Genomic DNA, 23311 nt, shown 5'->3' with positions numbered 1-23311 from the left:
TGAATTCCCTCTAGTGTCTAATTTCATGGAATAAAGAATATCAGAGTACAAGTTAACTGCTAAAACTCAAATTACCAAAATAGAAACTCTACAGACTAACTCGCTCGGGAGGTTAAAATTGAAGTAAAATTAACACCACTGACCTCATTCAAAACTTTCCTTGTCAGAGTGCTAAGGATGAAAAGGAAAATATATTGATGTCGACATACAGCCTCCTCTGAAAAGTGACACAACATCTTCTCATATAATAGCATTGATTTTCTCCTTCTTGGTGGGAGAAAGCACTGACTATAACTTCATGCATTTGGTGTGCAAAGAAAGAAAACTTTACCTTTCTCCAAATTATTCTAAGGTTTCTGGACTGAGGACCATGGAGGCAGGTGAAAGATGAGGAAAGAAACTTCCTGATCTTGAAAATGCTTTCATTTTTTTGGTATAAAATTAAGAGCACTAGGCTAGGAATTTGTGTTGTCTATTTCTCGCCCTGGTTCTGCCATTTGAGACTGAGACCATTTGTAAGCAGCTCTTTGAGCCTCAGCTTCCTCTATTTGACAGAAGAATATGGGCAATGATCTTCAAGGTTTTTTAGTTTTAGTAGTCTGAGAAGAAGCCATTCTAGAATGTTCTTGATTTTGTTTTCTCTTTTAGAAGTAGGGGGTTGGGGAAAGAGAAGAGGGGAAGTACTGTAATGACTGATAATAATAATAATTATTATTATTACTGTTTCAATGTTAGTCGTCTCTCTTCTTTCTGAGTAGCAATGAACTCTAGAGTTGAAAGTCCATGTGACATTTTAGAATCAGACTTTGGTTTTAATTCCAGTTCTGTCTTATAAGTTGTGATCTTTGATATTAGATGACATCACTGGGCAAAAGAGTCTCTTCTATGAAAGAGGGATAATAAAATCAGTCCAAGATCTTTTTGAGGAGAACATAAGATGATAAATATGAGATCGCCAACATGATCCTTCATACCGATAATATTAATAAAATGGTTAATAGCAATTGCCAACTAATCATCTTGCCTGTGCTTCTCTGGTATACTGGCATGCAGCGTTATCAAAGCTATTCTTTGCCTACTTGCTTCCATGCTGGCATGTGGCCAACTCACACAGAGTATGGCCCAAAGCGTGTGCCAGCGCTGCTACATTTACATCAGCCTAGATTTCTTTCCGAGTCCCTGTGTGCACGCATGCATGCACAAGCATGTGCCCTTAGTGGACAGCTGGCAAGGTGATCTTCCCTCTTCTGTTGTCTTCCATTCTCTAATACGTAAGAATTCAATGATAAGACTGGTCTTTTTCTGCTGTAAAACAAAGATAAACTCAAATTCGTCTTAAAATCAGACTAGTTATCCATGTGTAAGGATAAAGAAATTATTGGCATTGTTGTTTTGGAGATTGGTGAGGCTATGGAATAAAATACGGGAGTTTAAGGAGTAAAAGATTCTTTCTACCTCTTCTAAACCACATCTCCGAACAACACAAAATTATAGGATGATTTACTGATGAAATTTCATTATGAGATAGATTCTTTTGCTCTCTTTTTTTAAATTAACATCTAGTAATAGTATTACATAAATATGTAGGTAACCGAGACCAAGAAAGGTTAAGTGTCCTATTTTAGGACGCTAGTGAGTTTAGGCAACACTAAGAATGGAAAGTCCTTCTGGGTTTATTTTTCAAATTCCAGTGGCTTAACCTTTTTGAGGGATGTGGTGTCTGTCCCAGCCACTTTTGCAGTGGGCCCCCAGGCTTACAGCCCTTTATGTTTCAGTGCAACAGATGGCACCAAACAACGTGTTCCTTCTTGGTGAATCCCCTTCCCATGCTGGTACCAGGCTCCGTAACAGCAGGCGCCGTATCAGAGCCTAATGTGCTGATCACAGCTCGGGCTCCTTGTTTTCTTAAAGCACAATGTCTCTTTGTCCCCCCCCCCCCCCCCCCATTTATTCTGAGCCCTTCAGCAGCTCAGCACAGCAAGCTTGACAGGACCTGTCTTCCTCTACTGTTAATTTCACAGCCGGATGAGTAGAAAGGTAATTTATATGGGTCAGTCAGATTTAAAATGCTGCTATGTCTCCTGACGAGGTGGAATGAGAGGATTTAAAAGAATTATTAGTGTGGTCCAGAGCGGCAGTCTGTGGTTTCTTCGACACAGTCCTATACCTTTTCCATTTGGTAAATGCCCCACGTGGCCTCCACATGTTGACTGTGGATTACAACCAAGATGAGAAGCAAGCCACTGGGGGAAGATTTTTGTTTTCATTTATTTTTAATTAATTGCAAACTTCCTCTTTCATTTGGCTTGCCACGCTCTGCAGATCCTGGTGACACAGGAGCTCTGCCAGCATTAGGAGCCGCTGTGCCGAACTGTGAGCGGCTTAAAAGTACCAGCCAGCTGCTTTGCACTCAATCCTCAGGGAAGGTTTGAAATAAATTTGCATGCTTGGAATTCACCTTCAAAAATGATCCAGTTGATGTTGCTGAAATCCATCTTTCTCTTTCCTTAAATCTCTCCTTAAATTACAATGTTTGTAATTACAAATTATTATTATTCAAAAGATAGTTATTAATTTTTAGGGGATAAATAGAGTGTCTATGTGAAAGTCATAGAGAGTGTTTCCTGCCCTTCAGATCTTTACTGAAATCCCTGTAACTAGTAGTTTATATAAGGAAGGGATGATGTTTAACAAAAGAGCCAAAAATAAAAATAAAAAAAAAAAGAAAGAAAGAAAAGAAAGAAAGAAAAAAAAGAAAAAGGGGAAAAAAAAGCAAGCCACAGTGGGAGAAACCCCAGGGGCTTGAGAATCAGTTACATCTCTTTCGAGGTCAGACAGATGTGGGCTGCATCTTCTGCTGCTGAACAACTATGTGATCTTGGGCAAAATTATTCAACAACCCCAAATCCTCAGGTTTTTCATCTGTAAAATAGTTGTAAAAACTAAATATGATTACCAAAATGACACATCTTGCACCTCTGTTGCATGTTCTATACGTGGTAGCACTTATTAATATAATCTAACAAAAACAGAAGTACAAATTACCAAAATGTGGAATCTATGTGTTTTAAAATATAAGTTGGAAGTTTTCTGTTTCAATAAGATGGAGGATAATAGAGACATGCTCTGGCTACAAACACCTAGAAAATGGGAACATATAAAATAATAATGATAGCAACAACAACAAAATTATTGGATATCTGAACCCCTAAAACAGAAGTAGAATTCTCCCCATGAGTAATAACTGAAGAAAGAACTAGAAACCTGAATGGCAACTAGAAGCCCTGAGTGGGCTAAGCATTCCCTGCCTTGGGAGGGACATATGGGTTCCTGGGAATCCAGATGCTTTGGTTTGAACACCTAGATGGAGTCCAGAGAGGGGGCCTTGGGCCCAGGCAAAGAAGGAAAGGTAACACTGAGACTGCCGCCTAAGGACAAGTCACTTCAAGTGTTTTGAGTCTAAATGAAAAGGTGGCCTTAAAGCAAAACAAAACAAGACAAGACAAAACAAAACAAAACAACAAACAAACACCCAGTTAGGCAGCATGGGGAGATAACAAAATATTATAGAAGCTGAGTAAAAATGAAGACATCTCCCTGGGAAATCATGAGCCCTTGTCTTTGCTTCATTGGAGCTTAGACACCATTTTACAATTCTCTGGGAAATTCCAAGCCTAGAAATTTACATACAATTTGCCCCCAAATTAAGTAAAATCTAGTGAAATAATAAAATGAATAAAACAGAGAAAAAAGGGGGGGGATGATAGTGTCAATAGAAGAAAACACTGGTTCTTTGAAAAGACAAAATAGGAAGATTTTGAGCAACAATAATAAAGAAAAACAGAGTGTGGGCAGAGGTAAATCATATTTGGAACAAAAAGGACAATTGCAGATTGAATGTATGTGTGTGTGTGTGTGCATTCAGAAACTATATGGAGATAAACTTGAAAGCTTTAGTCAAAAAAATAAAATTCTAGAAAAATTACCAAATTTACCAAAATGACTACACAGAAGATGAATAGTTTTATAACTGTTAAAGAAATTGAATCATAGTTACAAATAAATGCAAATAAAGTTAATCAAACAGAGGGTTTTACAGCCAAGTTCTACACATTTAAGAAAGATCTATAATCACTTTTTTAGACAAACTCTTCCAGAGAGTAGAAAGAAGATGCTTTAGCACTCATGGAATGAGTGCAGTAAACATTGGAAATCCAAACTTGTCAGAATTGTAGTACCACAAAGGAATACTGTTGGCTGATATCATTTGTGACAATGATGCAAAATTGTAAATGAAATATTCATAAAACAAATCCAACAGTGTATTAAAATGGATAGCATGTATTTCATTTTAGAAATACCAAGATGGTTTAAATTAAACAAATCTATTAATTTTATTCATTATATAAAGAAATTGAGGTTGAAAAACATAAATATCTCAACAGATTAAAAACATGATTTGATACAATTCAGTACCTATTCAGGGTAAAAAAAAAAAAAGCAATCCAGACATTTAACTAAAATTAGAATTGGAAGAGAATTCCTTAATCTGGTAGACTTTTGGTTGATAGAATACCAACCAAAAACTTACAGCAGAATTATATTTAATGGGGAAACATTAGAAGTTCTATTAAATTCCTTGTAAATGATGCTTGCTATCACTACATTTTCATTTTGTACTGGAGACTTTAGCCAGTGCAGTAAGACAAATTAATTATTTAAAACTTTTTAAATGTGAAAAAATCAGAAAGAAAAAAGTAGACTTTGCTCATGATATAACCGTCTCAGAGAAAAATGTAGGAAAGGGGCACATGGATGGCTCCGTGGGCTAAGGGTCTGGCTCTTGATTTCAGCTCAGGTCATGATCTCACAGTTGTGAGATGGAGCCTCACACTGACAGCACGGAGTCTGTTTAAGATTCTGTCTCTGCCTCTCTCTCTCTCTCTGCTCCTCCCCCACTTGCTCTCATGCTCTCTCTCTCTCAAAATAAATAAATAAATATTTTAAAAAAGAAAAGAAAAATGTAGGAAACTCTACAAGCTATTAGTACCAATAATAGCTCATCTAGATTTCTAGATATAAGACCGATGTACAAAATCAGTAGTGTATGTTCATATCCTTCATAAAATGTAGTAAATGTACCTAAAGGTAAATATAGCAAGAGAAGTGCAATATCTTTATGAAGACAATTACAAAATTTTACTTGAAGGACGTAAAAGAGGAGTTAAATTCACAGAGAGGAGACATGTGCAAAGATTGGAAAACTTAATATTAAAAGGATGGTAATTCTCTAATTAACATATAAAATAAATTTAATTTCACAGGACTTTATAAGATGACGCAAAATGTCACACAAGAGTAAGAAGCACTGAGAATGGACTAAAATAATTTTATGGAAAGACATGAAGAATAAGGCACCAGGAGAAGAAGGAGAATAAAAAGAAGAGACCTATCCCAGGAGAAGTAAACTTTTATATTATCATATTAAACGAAACAGTGTTACTGACATGGAGGGAATTCAATGGAAGAGAAGGGAGTGCCTAAAGACACTCATCCCTGTGTAGGAACTTCGCGTAAAGTGGAGTAGCCTTACCAATGTAAAAGGGAAATTTGGGCTGGACTGTAAATGGTACTGGGACAATAGGCTAGTCCATAGAGAAAAGAATGCTAGATTCCTACTTAATACTATACACAAAAACAAACTGCAGATGGACTGAATACTAAATGTAAAAATCAAAACTTTAAAAATTTCAAGAAAGAATACAGAATAATATTATATGACTTCAGGATAGAGGTATTACTTAAACAACAAAAGCGGCACCTGGATGGCTCAGTCAGTTAAGTCTCAGCTCAGGCCGTGACCTCACGGTTAGTGGTCGAGCTCTGTATTGACAGCTCAGAGCCTGGAACTTGCTTCGGATTCTGTGTCTCCCTCTCTCTCTGCCCCTCTCCTGCTTGCGCTCTGTCTCTCTTTCTCTCTCAAAAATAAATAAAACATTATTTTTTAATTTAAAGAACAAAGAATAGCAAAATAAAAGAAAACCGTGATAAATTTGACTTCATTAAATTAAAAACCTGTGCATGTCAGAATACACCATTAACAGAGCTAAATAAATAAATAAATAAATAAATAAATAAATAATAAATAAAACAAAACAACCTACACTGAGAAAAGATATTTTCCATATATATAAGTAACAGAGAAATAGTATTCAGAATACATAAAGTCTTCTATAGATCAATAAAGAAAAGAAAAACAATCTTTTAGAAAATGGGTAAAGGATATGAAAAAGCAGTTTGTAAAAGGGAAGAGTGGAGTACTTTATACATATATGAAAATACACTCAACTTTGTTGTTATATAGGGAATGCAAATTAAAATAGTAGTAGAAACAATTTCAGCCCCAAGAGATAAGAAAGACAAGTCTGATATCATCAAATGTTGGTACGCGTGTAGGGAAACGGGACTTAGGTAATGTCAGCAGGAGAATAAATTGTCACAACCACAATTTCCACATGTTGTGGAAAACAGTATTTCATTAATTAGTATGCATGGAAACACATGTATCCTAAAATTTTATTTCTAGTTATACGTCTTAGAAAAACTCTCACACGTGTACGTGAGTTGTACTTCAAAATTTTCATTGCAGGACTGTGTACAACTGTGAAAAAGTGAAAACGATCTAACTGTCCCTTCTAGAGGACTAGAGAGGTAAGTTGGGTTTACTTATGCAAGGAATACTACACAGCAGTTCAAATGAATTAACTAGATCTACATATACCATTATCAAAAAAACCTCATGAATCTTTAATGAAAAAAGCAAGTTATAAAAAGATACAGGCACTAGTAGTATCAGTTAAAATAAAATTTAAAAACACACCAAACAACAACATGCATTATTTATGCATCCATGCATATGTGGTAGAAGGGAATAACTTAAAAGGCAAAGATATATACATACTTTATCAGGGTGGTATCACTCAAAGAGAGGCGAAGGAAGGCACACTGCTGGTGAACTTTATCTGTGCCTGTATGTTTTACATCTTTAAAAAAGTCAAACAATAAATAGACATAATAAGCAAATGTGATCAAACAACGTATTTTGAATTCGGTGGGGAGATATGTGAAGTTATGCCTTTTCTGTATTTTTGTATTTGAAACATTTCAGAATTGGAACCAAATTTTTCAAAAGATAAATAGCCAAAATATTTTATATATTTCAGATGAAGCTAAGTGCCTCACTCTTCTGTGGAGGGTTTGATGTGCCTCCGGTCCCCATCATCATCAGTTTTTGAGAATCACTGACAAGCATAGAATGGAATTGTTATCTCCCATTATTTTGTTACAATTTACTGCTTGTAATTTTTGTTATCAAAGTAATAGCATTTTCATTTTCCCAATTTGGAAGTATATTCTGATATTAATTATGCTTCTTAAATCTGAGCATGCCTTTTGGAAATGCGTATATATGCTCTCTCCAACCCCATCTCACCTCATCCAATTGGGAATCACAGACAAAAAGAATTAGCAGTACACATATATATTTTTTGGAAAGCTCATTAACAGAATCTAAGAGATAAGGGGACAAGTGTCAGAATTGGAGCCAGGAGTCCTAGCTGGCTGTAACTGTGGAAGTATTTTCTTAACTTTTCTGTGCTTTTGTTTCTTTATCTTTAAAGTGGAGGTGTTGACTTACCACTAAATCCTTTCCAGCTCTAAGGTTTTGTAATTTTATGAAACACATGAGTGAAGTCAGTTATAAAACTAAATGGTGATTGGAATATATGAACTGAGGAAGAGCCAAAGGACTCCTCCGTGTCCCAATATCTCTTCCTCTGTCTTTGCAGAGTGTCACTGTTTCAGATTAAGGTACTGAAGGCTGAAATTTGAAAGCAACTCTTCATGTAAATGTCTTGGTAGAAATAAATTTTAAGATAAGTATGTCAAATTCCTGGCTTCCTAAAAGATTCTGGGACACAGGGCTGGTAGTTTTGATGAAAAAGGTAAGCCAGGATTGAGCCAGAGTGTTGAAAGCACTGCCTTAGGAGGGATCCTTGTCCTTTAGAAGGATGCATAGGGCACTGTATGCTTGGGAATAATGGATCCTGAATAAGGGAAAGAGTGGACAGAGGAGGGTAGAGCAGAACCAAAGACAGCATTGTCACAAGTTCACAACAGCAGCTCTCAGTCACCTCTTAAATTCCAGCTGATGAAAGAACTGCTTGTCTGAGGGCTTGGGGGCCATCCCAACAGGTCATGACTCCACAGGGAAGAGGCGCTGTAGTAGCTACCAGCATTGCTGCAGCCTCAACTCAATATCCATCAGGAGGGGGAAGACCATGCACCCTGTGGGCTGAGAAATACCACCTCCAGGCATTATGGCTCCTCCACCTAGGATGAGACCACCCAAAGGCCCACCAACTGGGCTTCCCCCTGCTCGAAGGATGCCAATAGGCATGTCCCTCCAGGAATTAGACCCCCTCTACCAGGAATTAGAGGTCCACCAAGACCCTAGAATACTGTTGATCCTTCTTAAGTCACTTTCCCCCCTGCAATGTGTCTTGTGAAACTGTGTAAAGTATGGGCTTTAGTTCCCTCTTTGCTGCAATTAAAAAAAAAAGTTGTTTGTTTTATGTAATGAGGAAGGGTGTTTCAAAATCTTTGGATCTGTGATAGAAGTGGTATTCCTATCTTAGGATGAAGTTGAGGAGGAGCCATTATTAGTCAAATGGCCAAAGAAAATATCCCAGTGGGTATGCCTCTTCACCAGTTCAGGGATCCTGGAACAATACCTACCCAGAACTTAGTGCTCAGTTAGAGTTACATTCAAGTTACGTTATATTTAATAAAAAGCTGGGGGAAAAGAAGTTCATAAACTTAAACAATGAACAATCTATTCTTTTATCATACAGGAACTTCTGAATTGGTGTGGAACTTTTCAAGGATTCTACAGGAGTGATTTAAATGTAATTTCCTGGAGTCTTAATTGCTAATTATTTTAACTAAGAGTTCTAAATGAAACATTCTCTATTTTGAAAGCTTTAAAGAGTTTAAAGCAATTGCTGTCATTGGAAATGTGTTTAGTATCTGTTCTCAGGAGTGGAATCTAATCAGCCACGTAAGCATGGTGACCTCAGAAATACAGCCAGAAGCATCAGCCTTAATTGTATTGAGAACTCAAAGTCCACTTGAGTGCGATACCACTTTAGATGGGTGCAAAGTTTTGGAACTTAAACTTCAGTGAATTCAAATATGGCCTTAAAATTTCTTTTCTTGACACCCAGATCTGGTCTATAGATCAACTCTTGATAAAAAATAAAAATTGAGATTGATGATTTGGAGGTAAGAGAGCCACACAAGTCAGTTTTCTTTTTTCCTGACCATACCCTAAATGCCATTCTTTCAGTTAGTTCTGCCTCTTCTTTGCCAATCTCACATATTATATGTATATGTAAATACAGTACTTATAATAGTCACTGCCTACCAAGTATAGGCATTTCAATACTTAAGACCACATAGCTCAATCAAATGCTTTCAGAAGGTAGATAACTAACCCATTCTGCCATTTTTAAATGTCCTGCTAAAATTTTATATTCCCACATTTAGGGCCCCAAAGAATTTTGTAATAAAATGTTTGAGCTATTATAACAAGAGGTTGAGCAGAATTTTAATTTTTGCTCTGAGTTGCAGCAAGTCCCAAATCTGTGCAGGAAAGTTACCAGTCACCTAGAATTCTGAATGCAAGGAGCCAACAGTTGCTGGGACCAAACAACTTTCTGCAGAAAATAAGCCTTACCAACACAACTCTCCCTACCCCTAATCAACAGAAGAGAACTTCTGTGAATTCCCTTTTGGGAAACTCAGTGTTCCTGAGGATGGCTGCACCTCACTTTCATTTTGTTTCCCGGTTGGATTTTTGCTTAGCCAGTAGACTTGCTACCCACCCCTGTACTGCTGAAAAGAAAGAAAAGGCAATTTGGGAGAGAAGTGACAGAACCCACAGATAAAGTGTGACCTGGGTCTAAGATACACACCCTAGTTTTTCCTAATCCAACATTTCCTGGTTCTAAAAGTTGCCTGGACAAAGTAGATGAGTTGGGGGCTGTAAGTATGCCAGACATGCTATGCTTCAAGGGGTAAATGGACCGGATCACGGACGATCTGTTGGGCATCTGCCAGTAGTCATAGAGTTCCCATCCAAATATTATGGGGATATCTATCAGGAGGCTCACTGTCTTTAGTAGTGAGACATATTGGAGCTATCATACATCCTCATGGAGCCCATAGGCAACAAGCAAGAATGGCAGTCTTGAGCAAACTGGTATGAAATGCAACCTTCCCAGTCAGGTGACATAGCATGTTCTCTCTTCCAGGGGTAACACCCTCTTCTTTTCCATGGCCACTCTCCTAGTTTAATCTCTCTCTGTCATTCTCACCACACCAACAGATTTTTAATCGTTTTCTGTGCACCTAGACTAGTTGTTCCATGTGTCATTCTCCAAACAGCTACTAGAATGATCTTAAGAAAGGCGAATCTAATCAAGTCACTTCCCAGATTGAAATTCTCTGATGGTTTCTCATGTTACCATTAGGATCATTCAGACCCCTTAATTAGCTTTCCTGGTCACTCTAACCTCATCTCTTGGCCACGATGAACTTCTTTCAGTGTATCCATATTGCCAAAGGACTCTCTTTCACTTCTAGTCTTTCATAGTACCTTCTCTTCTGCCGGAGACACTCCTCCCTCAGATACCGTACCATGCTTTGGACCTGCTAAATGTCACTTGACCTTCACCTGGCAGATGAAATGTAACTTCCTAACAGTACACCTGACCATTAATTCCTGTATCATTTGCTGCTCCCTCCCAGGTAGAGTTGAAAACCTGCTGCTTATTCACCAGCCTATCCTGTCCCAGGGTATATACTCAATAGATATTTGCTGAAAAAATAAGAGTTAATTGGGGACCATTAATCCGTGGGCACTAAAAAGATAAAGTCAGTTACCTTAATCAGATCAAACCTGGGCCTTCTGCCCACACCATATTAACATCTGACTCAGAGCAGATGCTAACATTATATCAAGGTATCAACAAGAGAATAGTGAATATAATCCATAATTTTTTAAACAACAAGTAAAAGCAAAAAACTTAAATCTTGTAACAGAGAAACTTCTCCTGACAGTAGTGCCTCATATACCTTTTCTCAAACTCGAACTATTCAAATTGTGTTATTATTTATTTCCAACTTTTTCTTTATCTGTTAACTTGAAAATCATCTCCTTGTTCTCATTAATTTTTTTTCTGTGAGTGCAGGGAAAACAGGCACTTTATGAAATATTCATATTTAAATTTAGAGGCTAGCCTGTTAACTTTCTAGGTAGATTTGCCCAGTTTAGCAACTCCTCTCCTTGGGCTATCCAGGTCTTTCCTAACCAACAACTCCATGCAAATGTGTTCCCTTAAACTCCCCAGGAATATTCACCTTTGAAAAAGAAAAGTCAGGTTAGGTGTTTTGGTTACTCCATTAGTTGGCTAAGGCTGCTGTAACAAAGTACCACAAACTGAGTGGCTTAAACAAGAGAAATGTATTGTCTCTGTTCTGGAGGCTGGAAGTCAGAGATCAAGATCGACATCTTGGATGTCCTTTGGCCTGCAGAAGCATCACCCTGACCTCTGCCCTCATCTTCATATGGCATTCTTTATGCATGTGTGTCTGTGTCCAAATTTCTCTATTTATAAAGATACCAGTCATATTGGATTAGGGGCATACCTTACTGCAGCTTGACCTCTTCTTAACTAATGACATCTACAAGGATCCTATTTCCAAATAAGGGCATATTCTGAGGTCCCAGGGATTAGGATTTCAACATACATGTTTTAAAGGGACATAATTCAACCCGTAACAGTTAACAAATAACAGAAACTTTTACTTAAGTGAAAAATAGAATTCACTGAAAAGGAACAAGGCAGTTTTGAAAGGTCTCAGTGATGGGGACTGATCGAGTCTATCCCAGGCACTGCAGCTGGGAAGAGTGGACTCTGTTTCTTCCCTCTTTGGACAACTCAGCTTAAGATTCAAAATCCTAGGAAAGTTCAACTGGCCAACCTTGGGTCATATGCCCACTGCTCGGCTGGTGGAGGTGGGATGGTGGTGGTTACGATAATGAGGGGAAGTTTTGGCAGGAGGAGTCTCTTGGGTTTCCATAGCAGGAGGACAGGCACTTGAGCTTGCTGTTCTGCCCACAAGGGAGGGGTGAAGTTAATTTCTCTAAAGAAATATGATACCTGGGTATGTTAGAGAGGGAAAATGGTTGCTATACAGCCAAAAAGAAAAGAAAAAATTCTCCATTTTTTTTTTCAAAAAGAGAAAGCAAACTCAAAAGGAATAGTTTCTTCCTTTCTGGTGTGAACGTGAGACCCAATAACAGCCAAGTAGGAAGATCTTTTTAGGCAAATGCAAATTGGAGCCTTTTGATCATACTACATAATGACTTTTTTTCTGATGTTATCTCTTTAGAACAGGTTCTTTTCTATTAGAATAGGCCATCTTCAGTGGGACTCAGTATATGCCCATCAGTATATGTCCATCTTTTGTGATAAAGATTTTCTGGAAGGGAAGCAATAGGCATTAGGCTTTTGAGTTTTCCTTTTTCATTCTAATCCTTGGACCTAGAGGGGTTCTCAGTGCTTACATACAGGAAGCAGAACCAATCCTAGATAAAATGCAGTCTGAATGCCTCTCAGCCACAGTGACTCAAAAGGTCTTTATCTATTGCATGTGCTAACTTACCCACCCCCTGCTCCCTGAAAGTGAAGGCTCTAGTTTATCTTCTTAAAATAGCAGTGAGATTAAGGGCATGGACTTGGTTCCGTGGGATAGGCCAAGCTGAATAACATACTTCCTCTGGATCTCATGACCTTCCAGTGTGAAATGACAATGATACCTCACAGGGGATAACACTCTCACAGGGTTTGTGTGAGATTAAGGGCAGACATGTTTGCCAAGTGCAACGCAATCAGCCTGAGAATGTGCATTTCTGTGGTGACAAGTCAGGTTGTGTTAACATTTACAATCAGATTTTGCTGGCCAGTTACTTCCATCTTCAAAATCATGGTACCTCACACCTTGTTTTCTTCCCTCCAAAAATCCATCCAAATGTTTCTAGAATTCCCGGGGCAACTTCTCATGTGCCTCAACAGCTGCCAGCTTCTTCTTTGAGGATATATTGTTGATGACATTTGTCTGTTAGCTTCTGAAGGAAGACAGCTCTTCCTCTGCTGCTTTTGCTCATGCTTGCTGCGAAGGCACTGCTTCTACCCTCTATGTATACACTGTCAGTTTGATCCTTAGATTCTTTGGACTTCTTGAATCTGGCTAAAAGTACTAAATATTCTCCAGAGGATGTTGGATTTGGAAAGTGAAATGAAATGTGTGAGTTACAGCCTCTTGTAGCACCATGCTGACCATGTAATGAACACTTGGGGTTGTTTGATAGACCATTGGAGGAGCACCATCAACACTTGTAGCTCCCCAAAATGTGAGTTGGCAAGATTGGAAGGTTTTATTGGATTAGCTCAAGGATCAGTAAATTTGAAAATTTACTTAGGAGATTAAATAATCTTTTATTGTGATTGCTCTTATCTTTCCACTCAAATCTTCTCTAATAAAATTTCTACTGCAGCCAGTGAAAGTAGCAAGGAAGATTATAGTTTTGAGAGTTTTGGAAATGTGCTCACATTAGACATTCACTATAAATATCAAAACTCAAAACTCTGTAAATAACTGTGAATGATTTCATGAGGCTCTTGACTCTGCCCAAACTGGAAATCTGTACTCTCTCTCCTTATTTGTGCTGTTCCCCCAAAGTGCCTGACATGCACAGGCATGGCCTTTGTGCTCCTTCTCCTTACACTACCGTGGTCCCTCTGCTTATTTAGGCTACTCTCCCTATGTACATTCCTCTGCCCTGAGAAAGTTTCCTTGCTGTACATCTCACTGCCCATTCTGTCTTCGTCAGTTTATCTGATAATCTTTGTTAGGAGGACATAAGATGCTCCCAGATAATACTGGAAGGTCTACTCATTTTTTATTTTTATTTTTAAAATCTAATCCCCAGCTTCCCAAACCTCCCTCATCTACCTGCCATTTTCACAATTTTGTCAGATCTAAGTAACCTTTTCACTGTATTTTTCTTTGAACCAACTCTCATCTTAAATGTATATTTTAGCTTTTATCCTCAGCAATAATACCTGACCATGAAAAAAAATGGCTTTGAGCTGTAAGTTATACAATTTCTAATACACACAAAAATAATAAATAGCTGTTAAAAAAGATCCTTTGTATACCATCTGTAATCATGTGGCTCTAGCAGAACCATCCTTAGTCTCTCTCAGTGTTATCCAGCAAAACTTTGTGATGAAAGAAATATTCTAAATTTTTACTGTTCAATATGGCAGCCACTAGCTGCATATGGATATTGAACACTGGAAATGTGACTACTGCAACTGATGAACTGAATTTTTAATTTAATTTAACCAATTTATATTAAGAGAGCCACCATGTGGCTGGTTGGTGGCTACTATATTGGGAAACACAGGTCTGTGTTGTAAGGTGGTTGGATTAAATTATCTCTCAGTTTTCTTCTAGCTCTAAGATGAAAAAAATGGAAGGGCTTCCATAAGTAGGAATATCTGTGTAGACAGAAGAGAAGGGTACTGGGACTAGAACTTTTGGGTAAGAGGAACTTTGTCAGTATGGCTAGCAAAAATCACAGTACTTGATTAAAACAAAATTACCAAAGGGTGGTAACTTTCATCAATTCTCAAGTCATCTCATAAAGATGGTGGTCTTGATGATAGAAACATAAGATTTAAGGGGACTTGATAAATTACAGTTGGAGTTTTTTAGTCCCCTTATAACAACAATTTATCCAGGGCTCATTGTGTGCAAAAACAGTTTATGAGAAAGGGATGCAGACCTCAGAAGCAAAACCCCTGGCGTGTGGTCAGGGCCTTTTGGTCAGGGATACACTCTAATGAAAGTTGTAGTTTGTACAGCTTAGAAAACTTTCAAGCACAGTTCTTTCTCCAACTTAGTTTCAACTTGAACAAACACAAGAGCACTTGTACAGAAAAATTCTCCTCCAAAGTGCACTCTTCTGGTGATTACCAGCAGGTCCACTGGCAGCAGCTGGATTGAGTGTCTGAATCAGCCTAGCTGATTACCTTAATCACCTTAATCATAGAATCTACTCTCCCTGGAATGGTCTCAACATGGAGAGTGGCAGAACAGCCACTCTAAGCTGAAAACTCCTCGTTAGAACATATTCTGATGCTTTTAATGAAGAGGTTACAATTTATATTAGGGACAAGATAATTTCAAGGCCTTGCCAATCTTTTGCTAGTTCTTTTGTTAGTAATGAAGAGTTTTCCAAGGATGTTTTGTTTAGAATACTGGGCACATCCTTGAGAGGTGTTGCTGATGTCCCAAGGTGAGTGTCTCTTCCCTGACTGCTCATTAACAGCTTAAATCAGTACGTGGGACTTTTTCTTCTCTAGCCCTTCATTTTGAAGTCCCATTAATCCACATATATTTGGGAAGGGGGACTGGAGCTTGATACCCACTCCCAGAATAAGAACATTCCTCACTGTGAATCCTTGAAATGGGTCACTCAATAGACATTCCACTCCACTGGGTTCAGACTACCTGAATACTCAAGGTACTGTACCGGGTTTATTATTTTCATTCTTTTAAAAAAATAGTACATCAGTATACATGGAACAGCAAACTACAAAGCAATATGATGCATTCATGCCAGGAACAATATCATTGTAATTTTTATATCTTCTCATGGTTGTATGGGTTTGAGTTTGTGACAGTAAGCCATCAGGGGCTGTTTGTTTTCTTCTAGCACTGCCTTTTGGTAAAAGTCACCACAGAAATATAGTGATAGGGCTATGCTGTATTGTCTAAACAGCTAGATTTTTAATAGGCATGGCTAAAATTTAATGATTGTTTATAATAAATGACCACTTAACTGCAATAATAAGCAACATTAACTAATCTTTAATTACTAATTTTCAGGGGCGCCTGGGTGGCTCAGTCGGTTAAGTGTCCAACTTCGGCTCAGGTCATGATCTCGTGGTCCATGAGTTCGAGCCCCACATCGGGCTCTGTGCTGACAGCTCAGAGCCTGGAGCCTGTTTCAGATTCTGTGTCTCCCTCTCTGTCTGACCCTCCCCCATTCATGCTCTGTCTCTCCCTGTCTCAAAAATAAATAAACATTAAAAAAATTAATTACTAATTTTCAGACAAAATTTGAGTATTACATATTAAATTATGAAATAAACAATATTTTAGTTATAGATAGGGCTAATTTATGATCCTTACCAGAAAAATTAATTGCCCATAATGATTAAGAACATTGATCTTGGAGTCAGGAAGACCTGACTTCAAATGCTGGTGTCTGAATTCCTTCTTCTGTAACCTTAGGTAAGTTTCTAAAACTGTGTTTTTCCAGTTTATTTGTCTAAAAATGGGGCAATAACATATAACTCATAACATTTTCTGTAATAATTAAATAAATATATGTAAAGTGATTAGGATGATCTCTAGCACATGGTAAAAACCAAATAAATGATTTAACTAATTAGCAGTAGTATTATGCTTTTTAAATCAGTGCTTGAGAATCTCTATTATCCAAAATTGGTTCTAATTTTTAAATTTCAGACCATTTAGCTTTCAGAACATTCTAGAACACATTTACTTAGAATAGTGAACACTTACACAACACTATTCGGCTGTCAACTCATTTGATCATCAGGACAACCTGATGATGTAGGTACTCTGATCATGCCCATTTTGCAGATGACAAAACTGAAGCACAGGGAGGATAAATTACTTAAAATTATCCAGATCATCTTAACAGAACCAGTATATAAACCAGGCAGCAGGGTTCCAAAATTAGTGCTTTTACCCACTAATCTATACTATCTTTTAGGGCCAGAAGCAAAGGTTGATTTAGAATTATAATTATAATATGTAAATTATATAATATATACATAATTATAATGTATTATCATTATAAAGTGCACACGTGCACCTGGGGAGAGGGGCAGAGGGAAAGAGAAAGAATCTTAAGCAAGCTCCACACTCAGCACAGAGCCTAACCCAGGGCTCATCCCACGACCCTGGGATCATGACTGGAACTGAAATCAAGACTCAGATGCTTAACCAACTGAGCCACCCAGGCGTCCCTATTGTTAAAAAAATTTTAAGCCTAGGGGCGCCTGGGTGGCGCAGTCGGTTAAGCGTCCGACTTCGGCCAGGTCACGATCTCGCGGTCCGTGAGTTCGAGCCCCGCGTCAGACTCTGGGCTGATGGCTCGGAGCCTGGAGCCTGTTTCCGATTCTGTGTCTCCCTCTCTCTCTGCCCCTCCCCCGTTCATGCTGTCTCTCTCTGTCCCAAAAATAAATAAAAAACGTTGAAAAAAAAATTAAAAAAAAAAATTTTAAGCCTATATAAATCAATGATGAAATTTTCAGTACTCCTTCAACAGGGATTACCACAGCATAATTTGCTCCTCCCAGCCCCTTTGAATGAACGTTCTTATTTGGGAGACTCTCTGCACTTGAGATTTAAAATTCATTTTTTTTAAGTTTTCTTGAATAAGCTGAAGTTTGCTTCTGATAAAGAAATTATTTTTCTTCCCAACCTTTGAGCTCTAATCATAAAGTAAAAAAAAAAAAAATTTCGTTTGTCCGTAAAAATCATCCTGTAAAGAAAACCAGCATCTAGTGCCAGGAACATTAAGGGACAGTGGAAAAGTTAAGAGAAACTAATGGTTGTTCATTTGAAAATTAAAATTTTAAACCAACTAAAAATGGATTGGAGAGTCTGGCAGTGACCTGACTCTGTGATAGAAATGGGTCTAAGAAACCCCCACATTATGTATACACCAGAGTAATGAGTTCTAGGTGCTGTAAAAACTGAAATTTGGGGAAAAGTGTATGCCATTGTAATATTTAAAAATGGGTGTCTCTGTCGGTTGAGCATCTGATTTTGGCTGAGGTCATGATCTCACAGTTTGTAGGTTCGAGTCCTGCATCGGGCTCTGTGCTGACAGCTCAGAGCCTGGAGCCTGCTTTGGATTCTGTGTCTCCCTCTCTCTCCTACTCCTACTCCTCCCCTACTCACACTCTGTCTCTCTCTCTCTCAAAAATAAACATTAAAAATATTTTTTAAAATAAAAATGTGGGAAATTCCAAAGTATATATTCCTGAAATAACAGATCTTGTGGGTAAATACATTTTAAAATATATAATTAGGATATGGGGTGCCTGGGTGGCTCAGCCGGTTGAGTGTTCGACTTTGGCTCAGGTCATGATCTCACAGTTCGTGAGTTTAAGCCCCACGTCAGGCTCTATGCTGACAGCTCAGAGCCTGGAGCCTGCTTCAGATTCACTGTCTCCCTTTCTCTCTGCCCCTTCCCTGCTCATGCTCTATCTCTCCCTGTCTCTCAAAAATGAATAAACATTAAAAAAATTTTAAAAAATATATAATTAGGATAATAACTATATCTGCATCTACTTTATATTTTATTTATGTAAGCAATTTCATACTGTATCTCCCTGTTTAATTAAGTCTTCTACAAGCTCTTTTTAACAATTTTCCTTATGGAAATTAGAGTGTTTCTGTTTTGCATTATTACAAAAAATTCAATGAGAATTACTCTTGTTCATGAATCATTTCACATCACTTATTGCCTATGATAGCATTCTAGTCATTCAACTACTGAGTGGAAAGTTGGATTTGGGCCCAACTCATTTTTCACAAAGTTATGTCCATTTATACTTTTGCTGGACAAAACTAGTTTTCCTATATCACTGCAGCTTTGCCAGTTTTGAATATTCTCAAGTAATTATATTTCATCTTTTAATTTGCAAATTATTAAAAAATGGAATTGGCCATTGAACCTATTTATAGGTAGTTTCCTTCTGAGTATTATCTGCATATGTCTATATTTCAGTTAGGATGTTAATAAATTTCTTGGTAATTTGTATTAGCTCTTTCTATATTAAGGATATATACATTTTAACTTTTTGGAAATATTCTCCCAAGTTTCTCATTAAACTCTCAATTTAAGTTTGCTTATGACTTTTTTTCCATATGTTTCAAAATCAAAATATATAGTCCTTATTCATAAATACCATAACCAAATATTACATTTGCTTTAATAAGGCATATATTAACTTATTTTAATATTATATTTGTTTTAATAATTTATTTAATAACTTTAATTTAATATTTACTAATCACAGTAATAAGAGGACAGGCACAGTCTTCTAGACTAGCATTATCAGCAATTAGCATCAAGTACTGAAGGAAGAACACATGGAATGCTTAAAAGTGATCAGAAGTTACTAGGATAAATCCAGAATATTATGAAAAAGACATATATACTTTTCTTCCTATCACCATTCTTACTAATACCTTAATATTTCTTTTTTTTTCTGTTGCATCCACATTCAAACTGCATTACAAAATCTTTTGTATATATAATGGAATATTATTCAACCTTAAAAAATAATCCTGCCATTTGTGATAGCATGCTGAACTTGAAGGCATTATGCTAAGAGAAATAAGCCAGACAGAGAAAGACAAATACTGCATAGTATCACTTATATGTGGAATTAAAAAAAAAAAAAAACCTCACAGAAACAGGGACTAAAAAGGTAGTCACTAGGGGCAAGGGAAAGGAGAAATAGGGAGCGGTTGGTAGAGGAGTATACACTTTCAGCTATAAGGTAAATGAGGTCTGAGGATCTAATGGAAAACATGGTGACTATAGTTGATAACATTGCACTGTATAATTGAAATTTGCTGAGAGTAAAACTTAAATGTTCTCACCAAAAGACAAAAAAGGGACAAATATGTGAGGTGATGGATGTGTTAAGTGACTGGATGGGGGATCCTTTCACAACGTATATGTATATCAGATCATCACAATGTACACTTTAAATATCTTACAATTTTATATATATCAGTTATACCTTGATTAAGCTGAAATTGGAAAAAAAAAGAGTAGTTCTGGGAATCTAATGCACAGCATGATGATTACATTTTACAATAGTGTATTATGTACTTGAAAGTTGCTAAGAGAGATCTTACATGTTCTTACATGTTCTTACCACAAAAAAGAAATAATTATGTGAGGTGTTAACTACTGCTCCTTGGTAACCATTTCTCAATATATAAGTGTATCAAATCAACACAGCAACTGAAACTTACATGTCAACTGTATTTCAGTAAAGCTGAAAAAATCTTTTCTAGAATATGTCTACATTAGATTGAAACACCAGAACTTCACTATCCTGCTTTTTCTGTGATTCCATTTCTTCTGTACTGCTTGTGTTAGAAGAAAATACAAGGGGGGAAAAAGCCCTTCAAGTTTTCCATTGCATTTGAAAAGCAAATTAAATATCCCGACGGCTCTCCACCGTGGGACAGGATGGGGTTATTGTTAGCATAGTGTGTGTCACTCTGTACATGAACCTTGCATCCATAATTCCCCCATGTGCTTCGAGAATAAGAACTTTTGACATGAAAAGCTCTGCAGAGATGGCTCATTATTTTGTTTCTGTTTGAAAATGAGGTAAGGGTTGTGACCAAAAGAAGGTAGCACTTTGAAAAAAGAAAATCGCTCAGTTTCAGCAGGACAACACCTGGATCAGCTAGAGAGAGAGAGAGAGAGAGAGAGAGAGAGAGAGAGAGAGAGAATGGTAATCTTGACAAATAGAGTCCATGAACAATCAGATGGGCGCTGTGTCCCACCAGAGCTGGCCGGAAGGTAACAGATGTTGGTGACAGTTGTCACCATTTTGTTCTACTCTCGTCTGACCTTCAAACTGGATGCCCTTTTCTGTCCAGCTCTCTGCTCAGCTGCTCTGCACTCAGCTCTGGTGCACTGTAGGCAGAGGACACTGGGTGGTAAGCTTTTTAGCAGGAAAAGCACAAACGGCACCAGACTGTCCTCTTGTTTTAGGTGTGAGTCCAAGAGTTTCCTTCAACTTTTTCTTCCCAGATCCTCAACTTGCTTTCACGAAGGCCCAGGATGAATATACTAATGTCTCTTCCTCATGGGGAAAATTGGGCTCATTAAAATAATACTGCAGGTTAAATCTTATTTTTTTGAGACATTTTGTTCTGCATTTGTTCAAAGTCTTAAAGGAGCATTTTCAGTGTTGATTCACTTGGTGCACAGCAATATAAACCCGGCAGTATCGGTATGGTGTAATACTCATTTCCTCAACCAGATGTTGACCTACTATATTCCTTCCTACTGGGATAGAGCTAAAGAGATGCAGAAATTCACCTTAAAAACACGTACTTCAGTAGCTGTGTGTCCGGAGCCTCACTCTTTCAGCCTCTGGCACATCCCCAACGTGGTGATTTTGCCTACACAGCCTTTCTCGTGCTGTGCAGATTCTTCTCTGATTGCATTTATTCTGTCAAGCCAATCAATGGTTGGCAGGAACATATTTCTACTGTACTTTACCAGTTTTCCAGGTAATATTATTCATTCGGCAGCCATTATTAGCCTAATGTACTATTGCCATCGGGAACCAAAACAGAGAGAAAAATATTCTAAAAGACAACTCATTAAACACTTCTTCCATGAAGACTCTCTCACAGCATCACCAGCTACAGGCTATCCCTTAACACATTTCCCAAACTGCCAGATCATAACCACCATTTGGTGCACTCTCTTTAAATACATATTGCTGGACCCTTCCCTTGGACAACACTGTTTCAGTGTGTTTGTAGTGGGGCCCACAAATTTATACTTCAAAAAGTCCCAAAACACATTAAACACATCGTATTAAAAATAAACATCCCAGGACGTGCCTGGGTGGCTCAGGTTGAGCAGCTGACTTTTGATTTTGGTTCAGGTCATAATCTCACAGTTCATGAGATTGAGCTGACAGCGTAGAGCCTGTTTGGGATTCTCTTTCTCCCTCTCTCTCTGCCCCTCCCCTGTTCATCCACCATCTCTCTCTCTCTCAAAAATAAACTTTTGCTTAAAAAAAATCCCAGCTTGGGTCTTATGATCAGGCAAACTTAGGAAACTATCTTAATTATTGCTTCACATCTTCTGCCTTAAGGATCTGATGATTTAATTACGTCTTAAATCTCATGGCTGAAGTGTGCCTTGTGGAGAGATTTCAAAGAAACAAGGTGGGCAGTTGGATTTTTTAAAAGGTGGTCATAGGGACTGGAGTGTGAACAGATAATTAAGGAGCAGAGACAGGAAAAGTGCTTCATGAAAGAAAAGGGGACAGAGAAGGAGCGAGTGGGGAGGTGGAACACTCTAACATCCAGGCAGTGTGATAATGACCTCCTTATTGGTCTTCCCGCCTCAGCCTCTGCACCCTCAAATCCCTCACAGCTGTCACAGTCATCTTCCTCTGGCTTCTCCTTGATTGCATTATTTCCCCTCTTAGAGTCCTGTGCCAATGCCTAATTACCTCTTAAGCCAAATTAGCACTCTTAATCACAGGTGTCAAGGCCCTTCACCCCCTCGTTTCCTGTAACTAATGGCCATCCTCACCTCCCTCCTTCACCCCCACTCAGGCTTTCCTCTCTGGCTCCCAGGCTCTGTTTACCAGTCCTTGGATGGAACTTGTCAGCCTGCTCTTGGCAGAGCCCTATCTCAGCTTCAGACAATTTTCCCCTCCTTCCGAAGAGGCTATATGCCTTTTTTTTTAAGGTACTGTTCAAAAGTAACTTTTTCATTTTAGATTTCCCCTTTTCTTGTTCTGGACCAAGATGGCCTTACAGTTTCCCTCAGCCTGATGAAGTTTTAGTCTTCCCGACTCTAGGACCCTGAACTCCCTTTTCTTAAGAGTATTTACTTTACAAAATTTATAAATTCTTTCTCTGCCCCTTTGAAATGATGTAAACTTTTGCCCAGCTTCTTGCTGGTTTTACAACCCTGGATATGTCTTTCTTTCTTTAATTTTTTAAAACTTAAAATTAAATTATTTATTTTGAGAGAGAGCTCGAGTAGAGGAGGGACAGCAAGAGAGGAAGAGAGAACCCCAAGCAGATTCGGCACTGTCAGTGCAGAGCCCAACCTGGGGCAGGCTCAAACTCACGAACCCGGAAGCACAAGATCATGACTTGAGCCCAAGTTAGATGCTTAACTGACTGAGCCACCAAGGTGCCCTAAGAAATGTCTTTCTTAAGGACCAGGGAACCATGTCTTTGAAATGTATATCAAAGGAGATAGTACCCATCTCCCCAGCTCTGA

The sequence above is a fragment of the Prionailurus bengalensis genome, chromosome A2, assembly GCF_016509475.1.
Source record: "Prionailurus bengalensis isolate Pbe53 chromosome A2, Fcat_Pben_1.1_paternal_pri, whole genome shotgun sequence".
In the NCBI taxonomy this organism is placed as follows: Eukaryota; Metazoa; Chordata; class Mammalia; order Carnivora; family Felidae; genus Prionailurus; species Prionailurus bengalensis.
Note: the sequence above shows the minus strand (reverse complement) of the source record.